This window comes from Staurois parvus, unplaced genomic scaffold (assembly GCF_062004578.1).
Source record: "Staurois parvus isolate SC_StPar_1 unplaced genomic scaffold, SC_StPar_1.0 ptg000719l, whole genome shotgun sequence".
Lineage (NCBI taxonomy): Eukaryota > Metazoa > Chordata > Amphibia > Anura > Ranidae > Staurois > Staurois parvus.
The window spans coordinates 2,660,656-2,684,770 of NW_028318515.1; the positions used below are offsets into that span (position 1 = coordinate 2,660,656).

The 24,115-nt window shown below is 41.6% G+C and overlaps 1 protein-coding gene across 21 annotated transcripts in view; it reads right to left on the reverse strand.

The window, feature by feature from the left end:
* Positions 1–24,115, reverse strand: part of NCOR2 (nuclear receptor corepressor 2) — a 708,717-nt gene that overhangs the window by 226,356 nt on the left and 458,246 nt on the right. Inside the window, exon 1 of one of the 21 annotated variants that reach the window (XM_089653702.1) lies at positions 7,008–7,101. The exons of 19 other annotated variants lie outside the window; for them this stretch is intronic. The gene's annotated coding sequence lies outside the window, so the exon portion shown is untranslated. Of the gene's footprint in view, positions 1–7,007; positions 7,102–24,115 lie in introns of those variants that run through there. One more of the 21 variants, XM_089653703.1, reaches the window with a different exon arrangement.

Sequence of the window (24,115 nt, forward strand, 5' to 3'; positions counted from 1 at the left end):
CATGGCAGTCCCAGCCTATATGCAGAGCCTGAAGGAGGAAGAAATGGCCATTGTTCTCTAAAGTGTGTGCATATGCTTGACTTCAAAGAATTCTGAACAAAGAAGCACTGTGCCAGTCTGGAAGGACTGGGGAAAAGGAACTCTAGATTAACCCAGGGTAAGCTACACAATGTAACCTACCTTTTACATTTACTACTGGTATTTGGTTATGTTGAGAAAGCTGCTGCACTGGGTGGGAGATTCAGGATTTATAGAAAGTATTTCATAGTGCAATTATCCCCATCCCCAAAGGTTAGAATTAAATAAAGGAGCTGCCATTGCAAACCTGTTTCGTAGGTACAGGATACAGAGCTGTCCTTATACAGTGCCTACCTACATCCTCAATCTGCCAGTGACTGTGAACAGGAACGTGTCTATCCTGATACACAATATGCACATCCTTGTTCCAGCTAAGTGTCTGCAAAGTGGTAAAAGAAACACCCCGGCCACATCTGGTGTGACTTGGCATGTGATTTGCATGCAATACGACTTGCAAATCGTATGCCGAGTCGCACCCTATTGTCTGCAATTACAGCGGTCAAATCGGTGCGGTTCTGACTTGGTCAGAGCCACACCGATTTCTAAAGTAGTACATGTACTACTTTTGGTTTGATATGCATAAACATCTCTGTCAGACGTCTTGCAAATCGCACCTGAAATCAGCATCTCACCTGATTTTGAAATCATGCGAGTTCACTGTAAGTCGCACGATTTCAAAGCCGGGCTTGATGTGACCGGGGTGTAAGTACATGAATGACACTTTAAAGCTAGCACCTTCAAAAACAGCTCAGGAAGTAAGAAGAAACCTCTTGAAAGTGAGGGAAATCACCTCTAATGCTGGCCATATACAGTTAGAAACTCGTTCGAAAAAGTATTGCTCGAACATTCAACTTTTAAAACGTTAGTGGGCTAATTTCAATTATTGAAATGAAAAAAAATTCATTGTCATGGCAGATTTTTTTTGAGCCTAAACAATCAATTTCCAAACATTAGTAGTGGAATCAATCGAAATTTACATGCATGTGTTAAAAATGGTACTTCATAATCGTAATCGATCACTAAAAAATGTACCATTTATGTTATCGATTGATAATATGTCAATAATTGTGGGAAAAATATCAATACAATGATGACGTTATCGCATGCACGTTCAACAGATCTGTATAAATCGTTTTTTTTTTCCCCCAAACAATTTTCTAACCGTGTATGACCAGCATTAGACAGCTGTCCCCGATGGATGATTTTCCCTCTTGTCCAGTGTTGGTGACAATTTAACATTTTTTTTAGTGTCCCTTTATTTTCAGTCCTCGTAACACAGACAATAATAAGAATCTTAAAATCTCAGTACTTTATTTATAAAAGTTGATGTTAGATACACTTTACGACACAATTTCCTCTACCTCTGGGGACTGACAATATTTTCTTGGGTCTGCACATCTTCTGTGGCCATCATGAAGGGTTCCTACTCCCCCAGTTGGATTTTTTTAAAATCTTATATCAAATAGACTGTAACAAGCTGGAATCCCAAAACATCTAGATGGACACGAAGAGTTTGAAATGTCAGAACATATTGCATAGAGAACTTGTCAGAGTATCCAAGACATAAGAACTCAGGTGCCAGCTCACCCCACCAGGCTCCATCTATAATAAACAGTACACATATTTTTATCCAGAAAGGGTTGCTGTTTCTCTGAAATAACATTTTGACCTTTTAATGTGGCCAGTAAACACCCCCTCACCCTTAGTGCTTTAACGAAGTGCATTCAATTTGCTGTAAGGGCCTTACCATGATTCACAAAAAAAGCATTTTCACTGTTCCTCGGGATACTAGTACAACTAACTCAAATAAGCAGAGCATCCTTTTTAAGCCATTGGCATACACTCTTCATCCACAGCATGCTACAAAGATGAGTGTGGGATGAGTAAAGATGCTGTTATCCATGATGTAACAAGCTGGAAATGTGATCACTGACAGAGGAACTCTATGAATGAGCGTAGGAGTCAGAGAGGCGGATCATCACAGAATGTGTCACCCATCTGTCAAATAGGCTGCATGTAATGATCTTAATTGACACTTGGTAATCTTAAAATTTAGAACTGGAATATCCAGTTCTGCTCTCTGAGGATGCAATATAATTAAGTTCATTCACTCCATAAGTGATGTATTTCATACTATAAAGAAAAACACAACCATTTTATCTTTGTGGCATACAATTTCATTTGAATCATGGAAGTGAGATCCAATTAAAAATATTAAAGTTGAACCCTTGGGAATTAAAAAAAAACATTTTACTTTGCAGTGGGTTCCCCTCTTTACTGCACAATTTGCCTGCTCATTTTGCCTAGGGGAGGAGGATGACGGTGATATGCTGTACTTACCCTATTCCAGTTCCCTTTTGCACTGCCTGATTTCCTAAATTGGGAGTGGGTCCATGGTGAGCAGTGGTGTATTTAGGTTTTGTGCTGCCCTAGGCAACACAAAAATTGGCGCCCCCCTCCTCGCAGAAAGAGCCTGACATTGACCAAGAGCACCCCTGTCCTCCACCCGAGCCTTCCATTACCACTGCCCCCCATACACCAGCCACCTTCCCCGATGGCAAGAGAGAGAAAGAAACTCACATTCACAGCTCTGGACATCTCCAGGAACGAGAGTCGGGCTGTGCATACACCGTCATGAAACCCACAGCATCTCTCAGAACCCACCAGGTCCCCATGCCGCGTGTGTCCCTTCTTCTGTCCTTTCTTCCAAGGGGCAGTGCTGCCCCCTCTGAAAAATGCTGCCCTAGGCAAATGCCTTGTTTGCCTTGTGGTAAATACACCCCTGGTGGTGAGCCCACGTAAAAGGCAGGTTGCTGGTTCTAGATTGTACGATATATTGTCAAAGAGCTGCGACCAGTTGGGCAGCAAAGAGAAGCAGTTTTAGAGAACCAGCGTGCAGGAAGCCGAGAGAGCAAGCAATATGGCTGGGTTCATACTGTTGTGCTGCGCTAACACACACCTTACAGCAACATACAAAAAACACACGTGTTGTGCATTTGTGTGCTGTGGTGCCATTGGATTTTAATGGCACCACAACACGCCTTGCCCAACAGATGCGTGTTGCAGCACACCACAAGACATGGAAACGCACTACCATGCCTCGCAGCATGCTGCATTACAAAACAATTGCATGAAACTTTTTTCGGTGCATTAGGCAGCCTATTCAAATAAATAAGCTGCTCTAATGCAAAACATGTTAACACACAGCATAAAGCATGTGTGATAAATGCACAGAAACAGAGTAAACTTATCCCAAGGTAAATATTCATCACTCCATAGGCAAAAAAGGAGTAAAAGGTAACCCTTGCAGTGCTGGACGGGCTCTACTGCACAAATAACTTTTTGATTTCCGGGAGTTTAGCTTTAAGCCTGCTAAGCATTAGCATCGTGCTGTGAGTGTAAACAGCCGTTGCTTAATTATATGTTTAATAACAAAACAACTAGTCACAGGACAGATGTAAGTAATGTAGACTACTGTATGTTACATAGTCAAGAGGATAGTCACGAGTACCAACTTTTAAAACAATGTAGTGCATGGACAGATGGGTAGTAAACAATTGCCTAGATTACAGAGAATGTATAGATTGTAAACTCCTCCTTTCCCTCTTGTTGCTGTATTGTCTCCCGTTATATTGTAAAGCGCTGAGCAAACTGTTGGCACTATTATTATTATACAGTATTTATAAAGCGCCAATAGTTCGCTCAGCGCTGTACATTACAAAGGGGGACAGAACATGTGACGAAACAATACCAATACAATGCAAAACATGAGGGGATCGAGGGCCCTGCTCTTTCACTATAATATATAAATCCTGTATAATAATAAAATAATAGTTGTGATGAATGATTTGTTTTTATTACGATCAGGAGTAAAAATACTTTTTTGCTATATAAAACTGCAGATTGGACAATGGGTTGGTCTGTGTTCACTGCTTCTGTAAGCAAGCTCCCAGTGTAAACTAGTCGGAGCTCTGTTGCATTACACAGCCATGTCTCACGCCACTGACTCTCATTCTCAGTGTCCTGGTATGTATATGGGCACATATAACAGAAGTACAAATACTAGTTAAATAGAAATGCTAGGCCAAAAGTGAAAGCATTCAGTGAGCTACTAATGCTGCATAGTAAACATAGCAAGCCCAAACATATTTTCTAGCTTTGCTTAGAGTAAGACAGGGGTGAGACTACAATTCCACATTTTGTTTTCTTTTGAATGAGGGAATTTCCTTTCACTTCCTGTTCCAGAGACACATATTAGGAAATGAGCAAAAAAAATCTCCACAACATTAGTAAAAAATCTCCTCTAAGACACTCGTCAGTAGAATAGGTGTCACCACTAAAGGATTTACCTTCACTTAGTGTTCTGATGACATCTAAAATGTTAAAGAAAAACTCTGGGATAGGCAAAAAAAAGTACACCCCCTAAACAAAACACTAAACAGTTCACAAAAGTTTGAAAATCCTTACCATTTAGGAGAAAAGTCTAACTGAATCTTCATGACCTCATCTCCGTCATTAAAAGATAACTGCATCTGCTGTGCCAAGGAGGAGGTGTAACAGCAAAGATTACATCATATCTTCTCCTTTCTCTCTGCAGTAAAAGGAAACTACAGTTCCCATAAACTACAGGGAGTTGTAAAGAATGTAGGCAGGTACACTAGGCCTGTACAAGCTGAATGTGTCTGATAGTCTCGGTCTGCCCACCACTGCACGGGCTGACTTACATCACTGCTTCCTGGAGAAAGAACTACAGAAGAGATGTGCCAAGACCAGTGGCTGGGGGAATAGGAGGCATAGCAGCCAGCGGTCTTACAAACAGGAAACCAAAGAGAATTAACGGTTTGATTTGAATATGAATAAGCTATTTCAGAGCAACTATGGCGTGAACCAGGAAATGGATGACATATTAAGTGAAGGTAGGAAATCAGCAACAAGGACATAGAAATACATTTTGCCCAGAGTTCCCCTTTAAGCTGTCCCATTATCTTCTGTCCTAGTGGCAATGGTCACCAGGATAAAGAGGGAGACAATCTCCAAAGCAGGAACACAGCCAGCAAGACCTGGATGACTATCCAATCCATCCAGCACCATACCCATTAACCCAATGTGGGGGAAATCTGCCCATGATGTGTTTTAAATCAATTACAAGAAATAACCAGGACATCACCCAAGTACCTGAAATTTCTAGTGGTCAAAAAAGACCTGTCAGAGGTCCCATCCCTTCCCTACTCTATTGAAAACTGAAAAGGCTGGATTGAATCGGATTTGTGGCCATACAAACCACTTTTTTGCTGGCATTTTTTACATGTTTTTGTTTTTTTTTTTCAATGGACAAGGATTCAGCTTTTTCATATTTAAAAAGAAAAACTTTAGTTTGGAGACATATAATCCCGGGTCTTTTCTAGCCTGCATAAAATAGAAATAATAATTCACTTTCCAAAAGTCTGAATTACGTTTTATCTACAGCCGTGGTTCCAGAAACATATCACAATGCGCTGCCAAATGTGACATGTCAGAAGAACTAACTTGGGTGTGTTTCCTGGAGAACTCATGTCATTAAGAGGCTGCAACTGAGGTGCTCATTGATGAAACATCATCAACACATGATATCATGTCTATAAATGTCTGACAAGATTTACACAGCCACGTGTAAGCACATCAAGTCATCATTATGGCTCATTAAAGCCACTATTAAGCACTTCCTCTGTTAAGTGTAAAATTAATAGGACATGCGGTGACAGGGGATGCGAATGCAAATATCTACAACCATCGTAGCTGCCCACACACACTACAATCAGACTGAGCAAGTCATTAAAACTTAGATTCTACTTCCCACAAATCATGACTGACCATACACTATACAATCTGATTGTACAATCTCCCCAAAGCATGAAGACGTCCCTAAACAATTCATTCAATTAGTATCCTTGTACTACATTACTAACAATATCATTTCTGTACTATCAACTTTAGATCTACCATATTATGAAGTCCTACCTAGACAATCCAATCAATTTATATCCAAATCAGGCAGGCATCTGGACTACATACCTTTTGGTAGATCGAATGAAGATTATACAATCAGATTGGATAATGTACGGTCAGCATTAATGCATTTGCATATGTTAAACGTATGGTCACAAGCAACTGTAAAAACTTGAACAAAAAGATCTATATGATCAGATGACTTGGAAACATTTTAATTAGAAACAGCAGGGTGCAGAAGTGTACAACTGTACAGGACCTCCTTGGCCAAACAATGTGTGCTGGTAGTGTTCGAGTGTTTTGGATCCAGAGGCGACACCAGTGTATGGCACTGATCAGCCCATCTGATGGATGATGGCACGCTCCCAGTCTATAACACAAAGCAGCTGCTCACCTTTGCTCTAGTTGTGCTCACAATGCGGGGACTGAGCGGTTGGCTGGCCTGGCACACCGACTTACATGGCTTTCACTTTCTGCCCCTTTAATGCCCCTCCCTGTATTTCCCAGAGAGGAGGGGGCGGCACACAGCCTGGCATGACGTGAAAGGAAAAGTACCCACAGGCAAAGTACAGCTTCATCACTAGAGACCCTCCCACGTGGATGTGTTTACAAGCGACCCCCTCCTCCTTGTCTGTCACTTCCAGCTGCCCTCCTCCCTCTCCTCCAACATCTATGCTGGGTATAATTAGCAGAGACAGAGACACAACCTGTACATTAGAGACTGGGGCCACCCTGGGACTAGGCTACAAGAAAGCCAACACAAGCTACTAAGAATAGGCAGTAGGAATGAAGGAATCGATCGATGGCAGAAAAAGGACAAGCACAAGAAACAGATTGAATTGTCAGATAAAGTGGAACATGATCAGTACTCGCATGGATTTCCTACTAAAGAGATCAGGACACTTTGCCTTCAATAATAAAGAAGTCCCCCCCCAGACACTTACTGCCTCTGAGGTCCGGCGTCCTCAGCTGTACGCTGCCATAGTAGCTCCCAGTCGTCTGCCTCCCCCCACACTCTCCAGAGCTGGGAGCAGCCCAGCACATCTCAGTCTCCACACTTCCTGGCCATTTGCATAGTTAAGCCCTCAACTAACCGCAACATTCCTGCTGTGATTTTGCAATATACTGGAATAGCTCGAGCTAGCTTTGTGATTCATCTGACTACGTGTGCTACACATACAAAAAGCATTATTAAATGCACTCACTCAGCCCGGCCAATCCACTTCTACTACACATTTTCTATACATAAAGTCACCTTCTGATCATGTGAAAGACAACATGTTACTTCTGGAAGAAGAAGTGTCCTTATAGACTCAGGAACTGTACTAAGTCACCTGTATGACAGAACAGCAGGCATCTACAATGTTGATCTCCCACAGCGCTGTGTAAGCCCCCAAATTACAGGGCGGTTTTATATGCAGATATTGACACTAAATATTGATTGATTCATTTTCCCTTTTGTGACTGGATACACATTCTGTTACATAGTTAGGGTCCTTTCCCACAAGTGGTCTAATCAGATCTGCCTGCCAGTTTTTCACAGACGAATCTAAACAGAAGCTCAATGTTAGTCTATGGGATGTAATATGACGTATGTCTATTTACATCCGACTGCCTCAGAGTACGTCTAGGTCCAAAAAAAAAAAAAAAAGAGAAAGGTAAAAGGGTGTAAATGGATCAGAGGTAAAGGGATGTAAGCGGATTAGAGGCAAAGGGATGTAAACAGTTTAAAGGTAAAAGTATGTAAACGATTTATAGGTAAAAGGATGTAAACAGATCGAAGGTAAAGGGATGTAAATGGATCAGAGGTAAGGGGATGTAAAGGGATCAGAGGTAAAAGGATGCAAAGGGATCAGAGGTAAAAGGATGTAAATGGATCAGGGGTAAAGGGAAGTAAAATGGATCAGGGGTAAAGGGATGTAAATGGATCAGGGCATAAGGGATATAAAATGGATCAGGGCACAAAGGGATATAAAATGGATCAGGGGTAAAGGGATGTAAAATGGTTCAGGGGTAAAGGGATGAAAAATAGATCGGGGTAAAGGGATGTAAATGAATCAGGGGTAAAAGGGATGTAAAATGGATCAGGGGTAAAGGGATGAAAAATGGATCAGGGGTAAAGGGATGTAAATTAATCAGGGGTAAATGGATGTGGATGTAAAATGGATCAGGGGTAAAGGGATGTAAAATGGATCAGGGGTAAAGGGTTGTAAAATGGATCAGGGGTAAAGGGATGTAAAATGGATAAGGGGTAAAGGGATGTAAATGAATCAGAGGTAAAAGGATGTAAACGGAGCAGAGGTAAAAGGATGTAAACGGAGCAGAGGTAAAAGGATGTAAACGGAGCAGAGGTAAGGGGATGTAAACAGAGCAGAGATAACAGAGCAGAGGTAAGGGGATGTAAACAGAGCAGAGGTAAAGGGATGTAAACAGAGCAGAGGTAAAGGGATGTAAACAGAGCGAAGGTAAAGGGGTGTAAACGAAGCAGAGGTAAAGGGATGTAAACGGAGCAGAGGTAAAGGGATGTAAACGGAGCGGAGGTGAAGGGATGTAAATTAATCAGGGGTAAAGGGATCAGAGGTAGAGGGATGCAAATGGATAAGGGATAAAGGGATGTAAATGAATCAGAGGTAAAGGGATGTAAACGGAGCAGAGGTAAATTAATGTAAAGAGAGCAGAGGTAAGGGGATGTAAACAGAGCAGAGATAACAGAGCAGAGGTAAGGGGATGTAAACAGAGCAGAGGTAAGGGGATGTAAACAGAGCAGAGGTAAAGGGATGTAAACAGAGCGGAGGTAAAGGGGTGTAAACGAAGCAGAGGTAAAGGGATGTAAACGGAGCAGAGGTAAAGGGATGTAAATGGATCAGAGGTAAAGGGATGTAAACGGAGCGGAGGTGAAGGGATGTAAATTAATCAGGGGTAAAGGGATCAGAGGTAGAGGGATGCAAATGGATAAGGGATAAAGGGATGTAAATTAATCAGGGGTAACGGGATGTAAACGGAGCAGAGGTAAAGGGATGTAAACGGAGCAGAGGTAAAGGGATCAAAATGGATCAGGGGTAAAAGGATGTAAACAGAGCAGAGGTAAGGGGATGTAAACAGAGCAGAGGTAAGAAGATGTAAACTGAGCAGCGGTAAGGGGATGTAAACTGAGCAGCGGTAAGGGGATGTAAACTGAGCAGCGGTAAGGGGATGTAAACAGAGCAGAGGTAAAAGGGATGTAAATGGTTCAAGGTAAAGGGATGTAAATGGAGCAGAGGTAAAGGGATGTAAACGGAGCAGAGGTAAAGGGATGTAAACGGAGCAGAGGTAAAGGGATGTAAACGGAGCAGAGGTAAAGGGATGTAAATGGATCAGTTTTAACTCTCTACTTTCTCCTCCTCCACCACCACCCAGTTCCTCACTTACCGCCCACGAGATTGCTAACCACTTCAAAAACAAGATTGATGCAATTCGTAGGGACTTCGCCACTGCTCAGTCACCCACCCCACTTAGCACTCCTCACACAATAACCCCCTCAACACTTTGCTCCCTTGACCTCACTACCACCGAAGAGGTCACTAAGATTTTCTCCGAAGCCACCTCACCGCCTGCCCCCTGGGCCCTGTCCCCTCACAACTCCTGCGGTCCCCCTCCTCTTCCATCCTATGCTCCCTCACTCACATCTTCAATCTTTCCCTCTCCACCGGTACCTTCCCCTCCTCTCTAAAGCACATGCACATCACTTCCATACTTAAGAAACCCTCCCTGGACCCCTCCAACCTGAACAACTTAAGACCTATCTCCCTACTGCTATTTACCTCTAAACTCCTAGAACGCTTAGTCTACAATCGCCTGAGCTCCCATCTCACGGACAACAACCTTCTCGACCCTTTACAGTCCGGCTTCCGCCCCCTACACTCCACCGAAACTGCCCTACTCAAACTCAACAATGACCTACTAACCGCCAAAACCAATGGCCACTATACTATACTCCTACTACTTGACCTCTCTGTGGCTTTTGACATGGTTGACCACCCCCTCCTCCCCAAAAAACTTCACTCTCTTGGCCTCAGAGACTCCGCTCTCTCCTGGTTCTCCTCCTATCCATCGCTGTGCTCCTTCAGTGTTACCTATAACGCTGCCACCTCCCTTCACTCGCTCTCTCTGTTGGGGTCCCTCAAGGTTCTGTCCTCGGACCCCTCCTCTTCTCCATCTACACCTCCTCTCTTGGCCAATTGATAAACTCCCACGGCTTCAACTACCATCTTTATGCCAACGACACACAAATCTATCTCTCTACCCCTCACCTCACCCCCTCAGTCTCCAATCGCATCACCAGCCTACTAAGTGACATATCGGACTGGATGTCACTCCACTTCCTCAAACTCAACCTTTCCAAAACTGAGCTCCTAGTATTCCACCCAGCCCGTGCGTGCCCCACCCCCCCGACATCTCCATCAAGATCAACAATACTATCATCAGTCCCACCCCTCACGCCAGGGTACTAGGTGTAATCCTAGACTCCAATCTGTCTTTTCAGCCCCAAGTCCAACCACTGACAAACTCATATAGACTTCACCTCTGCAACATCTCCAAGGTACGACCGTTCCTAACCTCGGAAACCACTAAGCAACTCATTCACTCCCTTATTATATCACTCCTTGACTACTGTAACTCCCTCCTCACTGGCCTACCTCACCGCAGGCTATCCCCACTACAGTCCATCATGAATGCTGCTGCCAGACTCATTCACCCTACTAACCGTTCTGTATCTGCCACCCCTCTCTGCCAATCCCTCCACTGGCTCCCAATTGCCCAACGGATAAAATTCAAAACACTAACACTGACGTATAAAGCCGTTCATAACACTGCCCCTAATTACATCACCGACCTTGTCTCTAAATACCACCCAAAACCGTACTCTCCGCTCCTCGCAAGACCTCCTACTCTCTAGCTCCCTTGTCTCCTCCTCCCATGCTCGTCTCCAGGATTTCTCAAGGGCTTCACCCATCCTCTGGAACTCCCTACCCCAAGCTATCAGGCTATCGCCTACTCTGCTCACTTTTTGGCGCACTCTGAAAACCCATTTCTTTAGGGAAGCCTATCCCGACCCCAGCTAATACTGGAATCCTCTATTCTTCCTACCACTCCTTCCCCCACAGCTAATTACCTCTTGTACCACTATCCCCTCCCTACTAGATTGTAAGCTCCAAGGAGCAGGGCCCTCTAATCCCTCTTGTATTGAACTGTATTGTTACTGTACTGTCGCCCTTCATAATGTAAAGCGCTCATCAAACTGTCAGCGCTATATATGTTCTGCATAATAATAATAATAGAGGTAAAAGGATGTAAATGGATCAGGGGTAAAGGGATGTAAATGGATCGGGGTAAAGGGATGTAAAATGGATCAGGGGTAAAGGGATGTAAAATGGATCAGGGGTAAAGGGATGTAAAATGGATCAGGGGTAAAGGGATGTAAAATGGATCAGGGGTAAAGGGATGTAAAATGGATCAGGGGTAAAGGGATGTAAAGGGATCGGGGTAAAGGCATTTAACTGGATCAGGGCATAAAGGGATGTAAAATGGATCAGGGCATAAAGGCATGTAAAATGGATCAGGGATAAAGGGATGTAAAATGGATCAGGGGTAAAGGGATGTAAAATGGATCAGGGATAAAGGGATGTAAAATGGATCAGGGGTAAAGGGATGTAAAATGGATCAGAGGTAAAGGGATGTAAAATGGATCAGGGGTAAAGGGATGTAAAATGCATCAGGGGTAAAAGGATGTAAAATGGACCAGGGATAAAAGGGATGTAATTTGATCAGAGGTAAAGCAATGCAAATGGATCAGGGGTAAAGGGATGTAAATTAATCAGGGGTAAAGGGATGTAAACGGAGCAGAGGTAAAGGGATGTAAACGGAGCAGAGGTAAAGGGATGTAAACGGAGCAGAGGTAAAGGGATGAAAATGGATCAGAGGTAAAGGGACGTAAACAGAGCAGAGGTAAAAGAATGTAAACTGAGCAGAGGTAAGGGGATGTAAACTGAGCAGAGGTAAGGGGATGTAAACTGAGCAGAGGTAAGGGGATGTAAACTGAGCAGAGGTAAGGGGATGTAAACTGAGCAGAGGTAAGGGGATGTAAACTGAGCAGCGGTAAGAAGATGTAAACTGAGCAGAGGTAAGGGGATGTAAACAGAGCAGAGGTAAAGGGATGTAAACGGAGCAGAGGTAAAGTGATGTAAACGGAGTGGAGGTAAAGGGATGTAAATGGATCAGAGGTAAAGGGATGTAAATGGATCAGAGGTAAAGGGATGTAAATGGAGTGGAGGCAAGGGGATGTAACTGGAGCAGAGGTAAAAGGGATGTAAATGGATCAGAGGTAAAGGGGTGTAAATGGATCAGGGGTAAAGGGATGCAAATGGATAAGCGGTAAAGAGCTGTAAAGGGATCAGATGATGAGAAAAGGTATTTAGCAGTTTATATTTACTAAAATAATTGCATTTCCATGTTCTGTGTACTGTGGGAGACCAAATATAGTGAATGCAGGGTCCTGGGTTTAGTAACACTTTAATGTAGAACTAGGGGCTAAATCAAATCTTAAGCCTGCTTCCACCCCCATTCTAAATCCTATACTAACTAGTCTGTAGAGGAAAGATGCCAATACTTACCTATTTTCATGGCGCTCCGGTCCCGTGACATGACCGACTCCCAGCTCCATCTTCAAGAGAGAGGAGGGCAGCTGATAAAGGATGCCCCATAGTATACCTATGGGTGACATCACCACACAGGCATTGCATCCATTGTTGGCGATCTCTTCTCTCCCCTGAAGTTGGCAATGGGAGCCGAACATGTGGACAGACCAGGGAGCTCCTAGAATAGCTAAGTATAGACATCTTTCCTCTACAGACTAGTTAATATAGAAATTAGAATTAGCAGATAGGAAGAAAGGGATGTAAATGTATCAGAGGTAAAAGATGTAAATGGAGTAAATGGACATCTGTTTACATCTGCCTGCTCAAAAAAAACACAAAAAACAAGTATATATCTCCCAAAAATAAATAAAAAGTATTTCCCCCCCAGGTACTTGGATGACGTTTACATTCACTACATGAGCATAAAATGTTCACTTAAGTGGATGTATTTTCAGGGATTTTTTAGGGATTGCAGACTTGTGAAAAGTCACACTGTGCTAATTGGTGCCCTCATCAACTGGATTTAATCTTAATGTTACATTAACAAAATGCACCACACTGTAGCATCAAAATGGGAATACTGCTCTCCTAAAGTAAAATGCACACCTGTACTTTGAGCTTTACTATTCTGCTACATTACATAAAAAACACACTAACGTGATACTGCTTAAGGGCTGGTTCACACCATAGAAACGTAGTCCGGATGCATTTCTGCATGAGAAGTTTCTATGCTTTACTGATACGCTCTAGTGCATTTTTAATGCGTTCTGGTGCATTTTTCTCCTTTTTTCTTCACCGAAAATATGGACATGTGCAATCCGGTGCATTAAGGTGCATTTTTATGCGTTTTACTGCGTTCCAGTACAGAAAAAATGCAGCAGATTCTACTTTTTTTTTCTGGAACTGGAACTGACAGCACTGGCGTGAACTATGCCACTGGAAACCATATAACCTACTATCCATGTGTTCTTATGCAGAAAAAAAAGTGCATTGGACAGCATGTGGTGTGAACCGGCCCTTAAAAAGGAAACTTTATTGATTATGTTTTTGTGTAAACGCTGTGTTGAGAAAATTAGAGAAAGTTTAATTTGAAATTTTTTACTATTTCCAATAAAAAAAACAAGGAAATTAAAATATATGTTTCTAAATATGCTGCCAAAATAAAGCCCTATCTATCCTGAAAAAAAATAAGAAGGATATACAACAGGGTAGGGTACATTACAAAACCTAAAAGATATAATGTGCAAAACCGAGATATCTTCAAAATGGAAAAAAAAAGCTCTGGGACACAAAAAGATTTTAGGTATATTGAGGCCTGGGGACTCAAGAGGTTAAAGTGTTACTAAACACAGGACCCTGCATTCAATCTATCTGGTCTCCCACAGTACACATGTCTTGCAATTATTTTCGTAAATATAATCTGCAGTTAGAGCAGTCTTGTGACTTCTATCAGTGTTCAGCAGAGCACTGATTAAAGCTTGTAGAAGGAGTTTTCTTTTTGCTCTAGGAGGATGCAAAACCCCTGACCTCTGTCTGGACAGTGCTGATTGGCCCTGTGCTGATCACATGCACTCTCCCAAGAAAAAAAAAAACTCTCTAGCAATACACATCAAACTGTGCATGTGCAGAGTTTCTCCATACGATATGTCTTATCAGGAGATAAGAGGACGACACTGGAAGAAGGGGAGGATCAGGGAAGTCAGGATCAAACAGTCTTTATACACAATGCAGAGGATTAACCTCTGCATTGATTAATAATGAGACAAACATAAATCATTTGAGAACTTTTTCCACCCTTAAATGTAACCTATAAACTGTACAACCCAGTTGAACAACAAACTGAAATCTTTTAGGTGGAGGGAAGTAAAAATAACTAAAATAATATGGTTGCATAAGTGTGCACACCCTTAAACTAATACTTTGTTGAAGCACTTTTTGATTTGATTCCAGCACTCAGGTTTTTTAGGTATGAGTCTATCAGCATGGCACATCTTGACCTGGCAATATTTGCCTACTCTTCCTTGCAAAAACACTCCAAATCTGTCAGATTGCGAGGGCATCTCCTGTGCACAGCCCTCTTCAGATCACCCCACAGATTTTTGATTGGATTCAGGTTTGGGCTCTGACTGGGCCATTCCAAAACTTTAATCTTCTTCTGGTGAAGCCATTCCTTTGTTGATTTGGATGTATGCTTTGGGTCATTGTCATGCTGAAAGATGAAGTTCCTCTTCATGTTCAGCTTTCTAGCAGAAGCCTGACTTGGTATATTGACTGGTATTTGACTGGTATTTGAAACTGTTCATAATTCTCTCTACCTTGACTAAGGCCCCAGATCCAGCTGAAGAAAAACAGCCCCAAAGCATGATACTGCCACCACCATGCTTCACTGTGGGTATGGAGTTCTTTTGAGGATGTGCAGTGTAGTTTTTGCACCAAACATATATATTGGAATTATGGCCAAAAAGTTAAACTTTGGTTTCATCAGACCATAACACATTTTCCCACATGCTTATGGGAGACTTCAGATGTGGTCTTGCAAAATTTATCCAGGCTTGGATAAATTTCTTTGGCTATAAGCAAATTGTGTAAAAAAAAAAAAAAATACTGATCACTTCCCCAAAGTAGTACAATGTTACTATGGTAACACTGTACTACTTTGGTCATAGTAAAATATGAAAAAAAAAAATCTTAAAAAAAATGTAATAAAAAAAATAAATAAATAAATATATATATATATATATATATATATATATTTATTTATTTATTTTTTCATACTGTCACCAGTCAGTGTCGCTGTTCACCGCTATGCCAGTTATATGATGACGCTGTACTGCACTGGTGACAATATGTAAAAAAAATAAATAATTTTTTTAATTTTTTAATTTTCCGAAAAATTATGACAAAAAAAAATACAACTTCAAAAAATTCGCCATTCCTCTTATGAAGTACGTCGGAATGTCTACTTTGCAAAAAGGGGTCATTTGGGGGATATCTGTACTGTTCTGACTTTCTTGGACCTCAAGAAATTAGACTGGCTGTCAGTACTTCAGGATTGATCAATATTCAGATCTATACCATAGTTTGTGAACTCTATAACTTTCCTACAAACTAAATAATACATCCTAATTTGGGTTATTTTCACCAAAGACATGTAGCAGAATACATCTTGGCCTAAATTTATGAAAAACAATTATTTATTTGTAAACTTTTATAACAGAAACAAAGAAAAACATGTTTTTTTTTCAAAAGTTTTGGTCTTTTTTTGTTAATTTAGCAAAAAATAAAAACCCCAGCGGTGATTAAATATCACCAAAAGAGAGCTCTAGTTGTGTGAAGAAAATGATAAAATTTTAGTTTGGGTACAATGTTGTATGACCGCGCAATTGTCATTCAAAGTGTGAGAGCGCTGAAACGTGAAAACTGGCCTGGGCAGGAAGGTGTAAAATTGCCCGGTATTGAAATGGTTAATGTTGCTGTAGGCCTCTTGGCAGCCTCCCAGACCAGTTTTCTTCTGGTCTTTTCATCAATTTTGGAGGGACGTCCAGTTCTTGGTAATGTCACTGTTGTAACATATTTCCTCCACTTGATGATGACCGTCTTCACTGTGTTCCATGGTATATCTAATGCCTTGGAAATTCTTTTGTACCCTTCTCCTGACTGACACCTTTTAACAATGAGATCCTTCTGATGCTTGGATCCTCTCTACGGACCATGGCTTTTGCTGTAGGATGCGACGAAGAAATTGTCATGAAAGACCTACTAGAACAGCTGAGTTTATTTGGGGTTAATCAGAGGCACTTTAAATGATGTTAGGTGTGTACTGAATCCTATTTAACATGATTTTGAATGTGATTGCTTAATACGAAGACATCTACATCCCCAGTTATAAGAGGGTGTGCACACTTATGCAACCACATTATTTTTGTTTTTTTATATTTACTTCCCCCCTAAAAGATTTCAGTTTGTTTTTCAATTGAGTTGTACAGTTTATAGGTCACATTAAAGGTGGAAAAAACTCTGAAATTATTTATCTGTGTCTCATTTTTTTACATCACAGAAACCTAACATTTTAACAGGTGTGTGTAGACTTTTTATATCCACTGTACACTACAAATTGAAGCCAAACCCCAGCACTCACTGCAATTACAGCAAACTGTTTTTTTCTTTTAGGATAAAGGTTTTGCATAAATAAATAAAAGCTGATCATTGTAAGCAGCCCTGTCAGTGGTAAATGGCTTGTTTCAACACTCTAAACTGCTATATTTGTAAGAGAGCTTGTTCTGCTGCAAATCAACAGATCCACTGGCTGGATCGCCAGCTGAAAATAAAACAAAAAAAAAAAAAACCTAAAAAAAAAAAAAAAAAAGCGTATGCAGCCAGCACATCTAAGAATTGGTTAGTTGCAGTAAAATAAAGGTTTGTTTTTGGTTGAATACTACTTTAAGAAGAAGCAAAAGAGGTTGATCCATAGTGGGAATTAAACCAGGAGATCCTTGCACTGCAGCTTTCTCTGCAGCAAGAGAAGAGTGAGCAGAACAGTAGTGACATCACCAAATCTCATGAGACCAGTGCTCAGAGCTAGCAGTGCATTTCACATTGCATATACAAACATAAGGCTCAAGGCATCAGAAGTACACTGCTATTTTTCGGAATTCAATACCAAAAGGTAAAAGTTTTAGATGTTTCTTATAACACTTTTTGAGTTTAGTCTCACTTAATGTGATTAGTAAAGTTTTTAAGGGGCTGTTGCGCAACTGTGTTACTATGATTTAACCTTGGTCTAAAAAAGACAAAGACTAAGGCAGGCCATACGTTAACCCTTTGAGGACCAAGGGACGTATTTGTCCCATGTTTGTAATTGCGTATATCATCTGATTAAGAACTTAAAACTCTTTTTTTTTTTGGTTTGAGTCAAAATATTAGTTCTTATCAACAAACAACAAATGGATCTAGCTTTTTGCCAATTATTTCATGAAATGGCTTAGTTACAGCAACTGAAGTGTACGAACTTTAAAAACAAAAAAATTGATTCTTTTGGCGTTCCAAAACCTTACGGTCCTCAAAGGGTTAACCAATTTTCTTTCCTTCAATCATGGGTTTGCACGATTTCTCCATCAACATATTGGGGTTGATTTACTGAATGAAAATAGGCTGTGCACTGCAACTGCAGTTGCTCTAGATCTGAGGGAAACATGCATGGGAAATAATAATAAAAAACCCCAGCATTTTTGCTTGCACATGATTGGATGAAAGAAATCAACAGAGCTCCGGCTCATTTCAGAGCTTTCCCTTGGATTTAAAGCAACTGCACTTGCGGTGAACTTACTTATAGGTGTACAGCATATTTACGTTTACTAAATCAACCCCATTCAGTGTTGATGGGGCAATCTCTCCAGCAGAGCTATTGTATTCTGACAGTGGGAGGTTTACCAGCTGTCAGAATACTATGATCACTGCTGGCAGCTATAACCACCAGCAGTGATTGAAGGGAAAAGGAAAAAAACCACACTGGCTTTACTGTAGCCGATCAATAGATCGACTTCAGATCAACCAGCCTGCCCATAGATGGATCAAAATTGATCTGGCTCCTGTTGAACTGGCCGACTTTCATTCCGTTTATGGCCGGCTGAAGGTTTATAGAAATTTAATGCAAATGTTATTAGTTTTCCTTGGAGACAGACTGGGCATGTTAGGGAACCAACACTAATCCAGAGCTTGACACTCCACACTCCCGAAACATCAGTGGTGGCATGGAACACAAGCCACACTATCGGCAATGAGTTGTTCATAAGGCTGGACATGCTCAGGAATAAGCACTGAAGTGACTGTAAACAAAGCATATCCCTCTGAATCAAGGGTGTCAAACTGGCGGGCCTCTAGCTGTTGCCAAACTACAAGTCCCATGAGGCATTGCAAGATTGACAGATACAAGCATGAATCTCAAAAGCAGAGGCATGATGGGACTTGTAGTTCCGCAACAGCTGGAGGGTCGCCAGTTTGACACCCCTGCTCTAAATTATGTACTTGTTTCAGATAAGAGCACTAATTTCTGTATGCTGCTTTGTTCTTCTGCTATCAGCATGAATCAGTTCTGACATGTTTTAATGAGACCAAGAGAAAAAAAAGTTGATTGGGGGGGTGATTTCCAACTGACTGACAGCCTCTGCTCTGTTCCTGTGTGCCATGTGAAGGGAGTGTGACCTTTGCTCTCCGATAAACTATCAGGGTTCTCTTCCCAGAACTCTGCAGAATGTAATTTCAGCTCTCTGACCCTTTTTTCTGACAGCTCAGACTAGCTTTATAAATTCTGAAAATTGAATGGATGTAGGGGACAAACAGCTGTAAATAAACAGGTACAACTTATGTAGGAGTATCTGTTCATCTCTGTGTATCACCTGAGGTCAGTCACTTCACTGGGTATATGTGAGGGTTTAGGACCACTTTAAGATGATGTAAATGAAGTGTAGCATTCAACCTTTCCAAAACTGAGCTCTTAGTATTCCCCCCTGCCCATGCCACCTCCACTGACTTCACCATAAATATCGATAACACAATCATCAGTCCCTCCCCTCATGCCAGGGATACTAGGTGTAATCCTAGACTCCCATCTGTCCTTCTAGCCCCAGATCCAATCGCTGACAAAATCTTGTAGACTTCACCTCCGCAACATCTCCAAGATACGCCCATTCCTAACCCCGGAAACCACTAAGCAACTTATTCACTCCCTTGTCATATCACGCCTCAACTATTGTAACTCCCTCCTCATTGGTCTACTTCTTCGCAGGCTATCCCCACTCCAGTCTATCATGAATGCTGCTGCCAGACTCATCCACCTTACTAACCGTTCTGTAACTGCCACCCCTCTCTGCCAATCCCTCCACTGGCTCCCAGTTGCCCAACTGATAAAATTTAAAACACTAACAATGACATATAAAGCTGTCCACAACACTGCCCCAATTTACATAACCGATCTTGTCTCTAAATATCACCCAAACCGTACTCTCCGCTCCTCGCAAGAGCTCCTTCTCTCTAGCTCCCTTATCTCCTCCTCCCATGCTCGTCTCCAAGACTTCTCCAGGGCGTCACCCATCCTCTGGAACGCCCTACCCCAATCTATCAGACTATCGCCTACTCTACCTACTTTTAGGCGATCCCTGAAGACCTCTCTCTTCAGGGAAGCATATCCCGCCCTCTGCTAATACTGGAATCCTCTACCCTTGCAACCACTCCATCGCCCACAGTTATTACCTATTGTACCATTCACCCCTCGCTCCTAGATTGTAAGCTCCAAGGAGCAGGGCCCTCAAATCCCTCTTGTACTGAACTGTATTATTGCTGTATTGTCTCCCACTATAATGTAAAGTGCTGAGTAAACCATTGGCGCTATATAAATCCTGTATAATAATAATAATAAAAGCATGCAGGAAATATTTTGTGTCGTGAGGAAGCAAGTGACAGCTCTTCAGGGGAAAATATGTTTTCACACCGGTTTGTTGCAGCCGAGAAATCTGATATACATTTGTGCACGTTTATTACAATAATGACATTTACCTACGTTTACATCTCTTTTTTATTTATCAGATGAAAGCTTTGTCGGTATATGGTTGGCATAAGGTGATAGACTAATCAACTATTCTCGAAAAGTTCACACAGTATTTTATTGAAATGTATCTATTCTTTTTTCCTCACAGAGACTTCTTTGTTGACACCTGAACAGCTTCACGATTCACAGCTCAGAAACGCGGATGGCTGGCAAGCGTATACACCATTCCAGCAGTATTTGGACTACAGATCATTTTCCGCAGACATTTTTAGACAGACTGGTCACATATTTCTGGCTCACTGCTCATTTCCATTTGTTGGTTGTCTATAGATATATAGACAATAGTAAGAGTATGTAAAAAGATATAAACCATCACATCTAAATCAGCTCACCTTTACTACTGGAAAAGATTGCCCTGTCACAATGTACAGTATATTTCACAATTCTGAAAACACTAGATTTCATATATAACACAGTTTCAAAACACCTGATGCAAAAAGTTTTTAATCACAGCTGCAAGATGTGCTGATCGCACCACCACTGGTGTGCGCTGGGAGTAAACAGTACTGATGTGCTTATCTCTTGTTATAACCTTATTGAAATGTCACAAGTTACATTTCATTAAAGTGGTTGGAAACCTGACATGAAATATGAACACACCATATCCCACTATAGTGTGTACCTGCCTCAATCCAGAGCACTAAGTGTAATTTCCGTCTGCTGCTTCATTCCTCTGCTATCAGCATGAGTCACTTCTGACAAGTTTTTCCTGACACCAAGAGAAAAATGGTGACAGGGGAGGGAGCTCCAACAGATTGACAGCCTCAGCTCTGTTCCTGTGAGCTGTGTGGAGGGGTGTGTGTCTATTCCCACCAATCAGCTCTCAGAGCTCTCCTCACTGAGCTCTGCAGTTTGTAATTTCCCTTTTTTGTCTGAACTCTCAGACAAGCTTTAGAAATTCTGCACTTTGAACAGATGTAAGGAAGAGAAGACTGCAAATAGAAAAGGTACAACTTATATAGGAGGATTTGTTTCATCTCTGTGTATCACCTGAAGCCAGTCACTTCGCTGGGTATATGTAAGGGTTTACCACCACTTTAAATTCTATTTACACAGGAGGCATTGTGATTCAGTAATGTGCGCCACAGCTAGTGTGATTGACCACTAAAAGGGAACCTATGGGCTCACCTTACCTTGTAAGGGGTAACTTAATTCATAAAACAGACCCAAGCAATCTCCAAAATCCCGGTTTATTGCTAGGAAATTACCAACTAATGCAGGCCATAGACGGGGAGAAAACCGGCCATTTTTTAACAAAAAAAACAAAAAATCAGTCGTTCAATAGGCCGACGTTACCACCAACAGTAAAGAAAAAAAATCGTCCGATTTTCTTCCCGTCTACAGCCGGAATTTAATTACTTCTGTCCCTGCAGAGAGCCTCGCTATTATATTTGACATTAAAAAGTATTGCGGTTGCAACATTGTATCTATTTGTATCCATTTCGGATACAGATGGGTTTTTCGGATACAAATAGATACATTGTTGCAACCGCAATACTTTTTCATGTCAAATATAATAGCAGACTAGAATCCTTTTCTTCTTCTTCTTCCTCTTCTTCTTTTTCTTGCAGGTCACGGCTCATGCGCAGATTTTTTATCGGTAAAAAGATCGGCCGATTTGCCCATCATTGCCGCGAAAATCGGCCGATCTGCAAAATCGTCAGATTTTTTTCCAACTTTACTGATCAAAAAACTCAGAAAAAATCCAGAAAAACGGCCAAACAATTAACTAATTAACGGTGCGAAAATCGGCCGATTTTTTTTTTCGGCCTAAAAATCGGCCGATTTTTGATCCATCTATGGCCTGCATTACTGACTCACCTGTTTTTTTGGTTGGTCAATGGAGGTGAAGCTTACAGAATGTCAGGGTTTTGGAAATTACCAAGCACTATAAAGACAGGCTGAGCCAGCAAGCAAGCACATCAAAGCAATTGCTTTAAAAGTTCACAACCAGCTTACAAAGTAACCAGAGCCTGCAGGGTTATTATATAGTATTAAAGAGGTTTGAAAGGCAGAAGGTTTTTTACCTTTATGCATTCTATGGATGAAGGTAAAAATCCTTCTGTGTGCTGCCCCCTATTCTCACCTGAGACAACTCTGGATCCAGCGATGTGCATGAGAGCCTCGGCTCTCCCAGGACTCCCTTTCCTCATTGGCTGAGACAGCATCGGGAGCCAATGGCTCCCACTGCTGTCAATCACAACCAGTGAGCCAATGAAGAGAGAGTGGGAAGCAGGCCGAGCTGTGGCTCTATGCGTGTTATAGACGCATAGAGCTGGGCTCAGAAGCGAGCACGCACCAGTGCCCCCATAGCAAGCAACTTGCTATTGGGGGTACTGGTAAAGGGGGAGGAGCTAGGACAGCCAATGGTTGACTTGAGAAGAAGAGGATTGGGAATGCTCTGTGCAAAACCACTGCACAAAGCATATATGTATAACATTTTTTTTAACATTAAAGAAAAAAAAAAAAAAAAGAAAAAAACACCTTTAATACCACTTTAAGATTCCCCATTCTCATAAACTGGGAAGGTACGGTGTAAGAGCAAACACAATAGACTTCATAGAGAGAAAAAGATGGCTCTCTTTTTTTGTTTAAAATACCTAAGCCCTGGATCACACCAGTACGGCTTTGAAATTGGGCTACTTAGTGCAATTTCAAGCTGCCTTTTCAGTGTGAATTCATTGTGGCTCACCGACAACTCACTGTGCAACTTCATTTAACAGATTTCAATGCAGGTTGCCATGAAGTAGCACAAAAACAGTGCAGGAACCTTTTTCAAAGTTGCTGCAACTCGAGTCACACCTACATGAACGGTTCCATTGCTGCTAAAGGAGTGTGATTTGTCATGCTGGCCTAAAGTGTTACTAAACCCAGGACCCTGCATTCACTATATCTGGTCTCCAACAGTACACAGAACATGGAAATGCAATTATTTTAGTAAACATAAGCTGCTAAATACCTTTTCTCATCAGCAGTTAGAGCAGTCTTGTGACTTCTATCAGTGTCCAGCTGAGCACTGGTTAAAGGTTGTAGGAGAAATCTTCATTCTCCCCCGACTGTCCTATGAGGCTGCAGGACCAGTGACCCTCTGTCTGGACAGTGCTGATTGGCCCTGTGCTAATCACATGCACTCTCCCAAGAATACCAAATTGAGCATGTGCAGCTTGCCCCCAAGGCTCTGCTCTATTAGAAGATGGATTGGGGACAGTAGAAGAAGAGGGGATCAGAGAAGACAGGATCAAACATCCTTTTAACACAATGCAGAGGATTAACCCTTTAGGTTCCACAGTGAGTATAACAAGCATGCTTTACTGCATATACAGACTGATTTTACTGTTGTGGGTTTAGTAACAATTTAAGCTCAGTGTAATTTGAGAGAAATGTAGTGCACAGTCTTTGTTATGCCTATAGGATATACAGTTAGGTCCATATATATCTGGATACACGCGCAATTTTAGATTTCTTTCAGATAATTACCAAAACAAATTCAAGCTATAGTTATATAATGGATGTAGGCTGAACGTGCACACTCTCAGGTTTAATTTGAGGGTATGTACATCCAAATTGGAGGAAGGGTTTAGGAATTACAGCTCTTGAGAGTAGTCATCCCCCCTTTTTCAAGGAACCAAAAATATTTGGACAATTGAATCAAAAGCGGTTTTATGGCCAGGTGTGGGCTACTCCTTCGTTATTTCTTCATCAATTAAGCAGGTAAAAGGTCTGGAGTTGATTCTACAGGTGAAACTCGAAAAATTAGAATATCGTGCAAAAGTTC